This window comes from Tasmannia lanceolata, unplaced genomic scaffold (assembly GCF_043159265.1).
Source record: "Tasmannia lanceolata isolate RefF3 unplaced genomic scaffold, GAP_Taslan_0.1 ptg000024l, whole genome shotgun sequence".
In the NCBI taxonomy this organism is placed as follows: Eukaryota; Viridiplantae; Streptophyta; class Magnoliopsida; order Canellales; family Winteraceae; genus Tasmannia; species Tasmannia lanceolata.
In genome coordinates this window covers 3,362,415-3,370,183 of record NW_027518701.1, presented here as the reverse complement: position 1 = coordinate 3,370,183, position 7,769 = coordinate 3,362,415, and the positions used below count along the sequence as shown (strand labels likewise).

At 36.0% G+C, this 7,769-nt stretch overlaps 1 long non-coding RNA gene across 2 annotated transcripts; it reads right to left on the bottom strand.

Moving 5' to 3' along the window:
• Positions 1 to 6,231: 6,231 nt before the first annotated feature.
• Positions 6,232 to 7,507, bottom strand: LOC143857359 (uncharacterized). 2 transcript variants are annotated; one of them, XR_013238633.1, is made up of 3 exons: positions 7,462 to 7,507; positions 6,764 to 6,827; positions 6,232 to 6,644 (listed from the first exon to the last, which is right to left on the bottom strand). It is a non-coding gene; the product is annotated as an uncharacterized LOC143857359 (long non-coding RNA). The 2 variants fall into 2 exon arrangements; XR_013238632.1 differs by having other exon boundaries at positions 6,232 to 6,558.
• Positions 7,508 to 7,769: the final 262 nt, after the last annotated feature.

Genomic DNA, 7,769 nt, shown 5'->3' with positions numbered 1-7,769 from the left:
AAAAGTTTGTTTTTATTAAAAAAGGAAATTACTTAATTTGGAAGGTACAATGAGTCATGACCTATACTTAATTAACGCCTTAGATAATGTAAGTAATGTTGAGAATATTCCGAGTGTTGATGTTCCAAACCTCAAAAGGGCAAGGGACATGGTAATTCCAACACACCTTTGGCATCTTCGATTAGGTCACATTGGCCTAGAGTGGATCACAAGGTTAGTGAAAGATGGTCCATTGGATTCAATCTAGGTGGAACCCTTTCCAACTTGTGAGCCATTTCTCTAAGGCAAAGTAACTAAAATTCCCTTCATGGGCAAAAGTGGAAGAAGTGAAAGTGTATTGGAATTGATACATTCAGATATATGTGGTCCTCTTTCTCATCCTGCAAGATGAGGGTTTGACTACTTCGTGACTTTACAGATGACCATTCAAGGTATGGTTACCTATTCCTAATGCAACGTAAGTCTGAGACCTTTGGAAAGTTCTAAGAGTCAAGAATGAAGTAAAAAACCAGTTAAACAAGAAGGTTAAGACACTTCTCTCCGATAGGAGAGGAGAATACCTCTCGGATGAGTTTAAGGATTACTTAAAAGAAAACGGAATAGTTTCTCAATTGACTCTTCCTGCAACACCAGAGTTAAACGGTGTGCCAGAAAGGAGAAATCGAACACTGTTAGACATGGTTCGATCTATGATGAGCTTTGCACAAGCACCTATGTTTCTATGGGGATTCACTCTAGAAACAACACTCTACATGCTTAATCAAGTACCAACTAAATCAGTACCAAGGACTCCATATGAGATATGGACAGGCAGAAAACCCGAATTGAATCATATTAGGATATGGGGTTGTCCTGCCCATGTTAAAAAGACAGGTGTTGAAAAGTTGGAGGCACGAACCATTAGGTGTCTCTTTATTTGATATCCTAAGAAAACAAACGGTTATATGTTTTATAACCCTGGTGAGCAAAACTATTTTATGATTCGGAATGCCGCATTCTCAGCTCAGTAACAATTGTAAGAGATCAAATAATAATTGAGAGTCAGGTAATTGTCATAAGAATAACCTGGTCTTATAAGATAGGATTGATCAAGATTCCAGAAAATTAATAAAGTTAAAATATACATACAACGAAATAGATTTCTGAGAAAGAGATCCATTTCTAAATATAACAGCTCCACCAATGGAAACACCATGAATCCTGATTCAAGCCTTTTTAAAACTATTAAAAGTGCACGTGCGACTAAGGCATTTACAACACAATTTGGTATTTATCATTTTTTTTTTCCGAAAACATGCAAACTTCCTCAAAAGAAAACCCAAAAAAGATGAATGAAAAGGCATGCTGTCATTAAAACATCATCCAAATCAAATTCCAACCAACCAAGACAGACGAAATAAAGCTGTGTGGAAGAAGAAAAAAACATAATCTTATTCAATTTCTTTCTTCGGCTTATATAAAAAAATTCCTAATAGAACCTGGGTCTGCCCGGCACCCAATGTTCTTCACGGGCTCTCTTTCTCGAGCATATATTGCTTGAGTTACCTACTTACCTCAGGCTCGGACAATGGCCCGTAATAGTTGAGGGAGCTCATACAATAAGATATTTTACAGCACACTTGCACTTCATGTCTCTAGTTGGAATGGTTTGGATCATATGATGTGTAGTTTATGTACTATTTCATCTTCATGATAGAGCCCACAATTTTAACCACTCCAATCATGCTGATATCATGCAATTAACCCAAACATCATGTCTCACAAGTCTCTTAGAAAAAACTCTGATAATGATTATGCAAAACCCTTTATTTGCACACAATCTAGAAAGAGATATATAAGGAATGCAATTCCGTTAAAGTGAAACTATGAAAAACTTAGGGCTAAACCAAAAATTATGGATCGAGACTTCAGTTCTGCATGTACTCATAGATCAACATCGGCGCTTCCCTCTGTACACACCAACCAAGAAGCCAAACAAGATTCGTGTATTGCTTGGGCCCCTTCATGAACTTGTTTCGGCCCTGTTGGGAATTACCTTAGAAAGCCTCTTCATTACTATTTGTTGGCAATCTGCTAGTTTTCCCTATATATTGTCAACCAAAATTCATGATGCAATAATAATATGTGGATTATAAGATGAAAAATTACCTTGTAAACAAGCCCAAATCCACCCTCTCCAAGTTTGAATAGATTAAAAAAAGAACAGATACCCCGGAGACAAGGAGTGAAGATTTCTACTAGAAAAGAGTGAATAGAGTAAAATAGGAACTAAAAGTCAAAGCCATTTCTCTTGGCTTTGACCCACCATCCAATGTAACACACCGTATGTCAGAGTTTAACTACCCTACATGTGTGAACTTTAGTTGAAAAATGTGTGGATATACATGCATGTTGTAGCTAATTCCCCTATCCTGATTTTGGTCTGCCAAACCCATCATCCATGGCCCTCCAAGTGGTAACAAAGGTCTGCATTGGTCTGCATTTATAACAAGGGTGTACACAAATTTTAACCAACCAAGAATATGGATGTACAATTAGAATACTCCCAAAGAATTTTATCTGTGTTGAATTGTTGGCCTGGCCATGTTTCATAAGGAAATCATAAAATATCACAGCAATTTAGTTCATGCCTACCAGAACCGGAAATAAAAGAAAAAAATAATACCAATAATCTATCAGAATCCTTGAGTAGAAAATCTAATAAACAACATCCCAAGTGATAAACGTACCGATTTCAAACCATATCTAGCATTTCTAAGAAAAAATATGAACAAAAGCCATGACCAAACCAAACCAAGAAAGAGAACACAACAAGGAGAACCTGCAACTTTAACAAGAGGAGAATGCAATCATAGATAGAAACTTAGGGCTAGTTTGGGTGGGTGAAATCAAGTTGGATTGTGGGTGCAGGCAACAAAAGAATGCAATTCTTGGAGGACAAACACACATCGTTGCAGCCCAAGATGTGTATGTTTTGGTAGAAAATAAAGGAACTCTATTGAAATGTTTTAATTTAAGAAAAGGGACCATGACTCCATTGTCCAAGTTCACCCCTTGTTCATATCCCCTTCCTAACACCTGACTATAGAGATTTTGTAGCCTAACACTTGTATTTTTTCGGTAGAAAATAAAGGAACTCTGATAAAAAAAATTCATTTAATAAGAGGGCGAGCCTTGGCACAACCATAGGGTTGCTCCATTGTGACCTGGTGGTCACGGGTTCGAGTCACGAAAACAGCCTCTCTGCAAAAGCAGGGGCAAGGCTGTGTACATCTAGCCCTCCCTAGAACCCGCAATGGTGGGAGCCTCGTGCACTGGGCCGCCCCTTTCTTTTTTTAAAAAAGGGACCCGTTTTTTTCAAGATTCCATAAAATTTCATACTTTTCATGTCTAAGCTTGTTCATGTCCAAGTTTCATGTTTTCCATCGTCCAAGTTTACCCATGTTTGTATGCCCTGCCTAACTACAAGGACCTGCAGCCCAAAATCTGTATTCTTGGTTAAAATAAAGGAATTCTAATGAAATGTTTTAATTTGATAAGAGGGGCCCATGTTTCGGGTTTTCACCAAAATATATACTTTTCATGTGCAAGTTCACCCCTTGTTCATATTCCCTGCCCATAGATCTAGAGACTTTATAGCCCAAAATCAGTGATTTTAGTGAAAAAAGGGAACTCTAACCTCTAAAGGCTTCCCAAAGTTCATCGAAAAATAACCTAAAAAAATTGAGAGAATTGGCTTATTTCCATAAAGACCATTAGATAATCTTTGAAGATGTTTGTTTCATGTGATGGACTCAAATTTACGTTTAGGCGTTGAATTACAGACAGGGCATTAAATTTTTTCATAGTAATCAAAATCACCTCAAAACACGAGTAAATGAGACAAAAGAAGGGGTCATGGACTTAAGAAGAGTAGAGCATACAAAAGAGGGTGTGAATGCTCATGTGTGCAATGTTGTGTGGCTTTCTCTTTAATTTAGCTGTCATGCCAGAGACAGTCCTTCAACCTACAGAAAATGTTGAAACCAAGAGAAAAGCTACCTACTTCCTTTTGCAATGATGGCAAAGTGAAGCTATAATTTCTAATGCAAATGTGTTCGTCTTCTATCCCTACATACCACATTAAATGATAATGAAATATAATGAAGGCCTAATCACATACGTATTCATAGTTACCAACAATACACCCAACTTGCAGATTAATATTTTTCCTGCAAAAAAAAAAATCACCTCAAAACTGCGATAAATAAGAAGATAAGGTATTAAAGTCCATAAAATAAAGGCACATCTGATTCAATTTAAATGTTGAAGAAGATACAATAAAACAAAATCCAAATAGGAGTAGTTATCTAATAGAATTAAAAAATGACAACATTCTTGAAGCATTCTCTGCCTTTTCGACATGAGAAATTGAAGAACAAAGACAAAAAAAGAAATATATAAGTTATTTAGAAAGTAACTCTTTTTGGATTCAATAATCAAAATATAAAACATAAACTAAATGAGAAGGCACATTCTGCTGAAAATTAAGTGCATATCTAGATCTACATACACCTATTTTATACATGAATTTCACATATTTGCGGAAGCAAATAACAATAGTCCTCTATTATGTTGCATAGATCACACACGATATGTGTTGCTGCATGCAAATTGGCAACTCCTTTTCAGCCTAGGACGTAGGATCCATGGCATGTCATAAAAGAAAGCAGGAAAAGAAGGAGCATACATCTAGCTATTGCCCCTATCCTGATTTTTGGTCTGACAAACCCATCATCAGCGGCCACCAAGTAAAAGCAAAAGTGACAACCTGCCTAGCATCCACTGCATTGGCAAACAATTGATTGGGTAGTGCAAGATTATGCACAGACTCATCAACTTCCCTCTCAGATTCATAAAACAAACATTGCAAAACTTAGTTACAATGATGGTAACATAGATCCAGAAATCATTAAAAACAAATCAGCCAGTTTTAAGGCCTATTGATCAATGTAGAGTCCTCCATATATTGGGATGACTATTGGCAGCCTTGCATACCTCTAATGTGCTTCATGTGAGAGTTTATCTAGCAAAAAGAACTTGGTAAAGGATTCCCAAAATCTATAGAAATAGAACCTAAACAAATTTGAGCCAGTAGTCCTAAAAAATCACTTGATATAGTGTTGTAGATAAGGAATAGAAAAGATCATATGCGATGCATCGTATGTCATTTTAAAATAAGGTGAAGTTTGACACAAAGATACAAAATACAACGTGATTACATTGACTGGTTTCTGAACAATGAGTAAAAGTGCCGACCAGTTAAATCACATAAAGGGTCTTAACACAATTAAACATAACATACATAAGAAAACAATAAAGAGCCATTCAGGAATAAACCATTCAGGCTTAACAATAGAAGATCTCACAGGAAGGCCATAAACCATGATTAGGGAAGGCTACAGTTCGGAAGGAATGTACTGATCTATTTAATGATGTAAAAAACTCTTTTTGGAAATATTTTTGAAGGAAAGTTTGGTCTATTTAATGTGCAGAAAGCCTTTACCACTTGGTTAACATGAAGGGGAGAGAAGTGGACTTGGTTGTCAATGTGTTGTCTAAAATAAGTGGATTCTCCATTTGCATGTCTCAAACTCTCAGTGTCATTTGTGGAAGCCCACTGTTGGTTCTCAAGCAGCATGTTTACTGGTTGACATTCACATAAGCCCCATTGGATAACAAAAAAGGCTCGTGATCTGCCAAGTCTCAGTGTCCACTTGGGAAAGCCCAAGGCACAATCAGATGCAAATTTTACCTTACTGTTGGATTCTCAATTTATACACCGACTCAATGAAGATTGCTTGAGGGAACTGTATTCTAGTAATTCTTCTCCTCTCTTATATCTTATTAATTGAATAATTTAGTTTGGATATGTTTTGAAGTGAAAAAACTCTTCTTTCGTTCTAATGTTGCATTTGGTATTAATGTGTAGCTGTATTTTCTTTTGGGTACATTATTTTGAAAGCAAGACTCAAATCCCAATAATATGAAACTGACAAAACTCCACATGAGAACCAGTTAACTCAGTTACCAAATAACCAACACAAGAGAGAAACCATAAGCACCCAGTCAGAGATAATTGAAGATATAAACCAAATTTAGCCCAAACTACTCTTGCGATCCCACTAACCATGAAAAATACACAAGACCACAAAAATTAAAAGACCCATTTTCCAAAAAAGGAATCATATAAACACAAAACAAACATAGTTTTTCTTCAAGAATTTTTAATTACTCGAAATATTTTGCAACTAAAGAGATGAGAAGCAAGGAAATTACAAGCAGAGCTTTGCCATGAATAGAATTCATAAACAGTAAAAAACCAATGGATTAGCAAGCTCAAGTACTTAAAATCATCAATGTGTGCAACGCTCCGCCTTCCCTTGTGGTGTAATGCTTGCCAGGAAGATCATGCAGGTCTACAGGCTCATTGCTAGAGAAAGAAGCAGTTCTATTCTGAATAGATGCCCCAGTACCTGTGTGATTCATGTCAAAGGGCTTCCTCCCAGTAACTTGTGACTGCATAACAGAGTACCAGCAAAGAAGACCACATTTGAAATCCCCATATGGACAATGAACCAAAAGCAGAATCAACTGAATGTAGACTACAAAAGAAGTTTATAAAAAAATGAGAAGGCATAAAATAAAAATCAAACAAGTAAAACATATTTTATCATATTCCTAAAATACAAAATGACTAAGGAAATCCAAAAATAGTACTTACCGATCGAATGTTTCTCTAATCCACCCTAGAAATAGGAGCTTACCTTCAGGAAAGTCATGCCTAACTGAAAGAGATAGAGACTGAGAAGTTAAAAACTGAGTGTGTGTTTGTGTATTACCATACTAAAATTCCACCCACAAGAAATGCATATTTTCAGTTAGTAGATTCAACTGAAGATGCAATAAGTGAAAGAAGCTGGTCTCGTCTCTCGGATCCATGAAAAAAACAAAATGTTACCACAAAGAAGTTCTAATATGAAAAAATAGCACAATCAAACCTCCAATAATATAAAAAATAAAATACACAAACGAAAGAAAAGAACAAAATAAAAACATTCCATCTATATATCAAAAACCCTATCGGAAAATAGAAATGGAGAAAAAATAAGAGAACACAATGACATGAAGAAAATTTTGGAAAAAAAAAAGAATACAAAACATTCAATCTATGTATAAAAAAACCTATAGGAAACCAGACATGCAGGAAAAATAAGAGAACACAATGACAAAGAAAAAAAATTAAATTAAATTAAATAAGGAGAAATCCTAACTTGGATCGCACTACTGGTAAAATTCTTTAATATCTGCATCAACCACGAAACATTCAAAAACCCTACAAAAAAAAACTAAAAGGAAAAAACCTAAAAATATAAAAAGTAGAAAAACAGCCAGTGGTGAGAGCTTTAATCAAGAAATTACCAAGATTCTTGGTATAGTGGTGTTGGCGATGGAGATGGAAGCGAGCTCAAGAAGAAGAAATCCAAGCAGAGAGAAGAGGGGGAAGGTTTCGCTAAAACCCGCATATAACACGTATTCTATTAGCGGACAAACCAATGGAGATCACAAGCGCAGATGAAAACGCGTGGCATGGTGAAGATTACAGGTGGCAAGATATTTACCGATATCTTTACGATGCGAAATGGCGAATATACCCTGCCAAAATTGGATAGAGTGGGAAAATTTAAGAAAACAAAGGTATGGAATTTTCTCAAAAGATGGTTGACGAA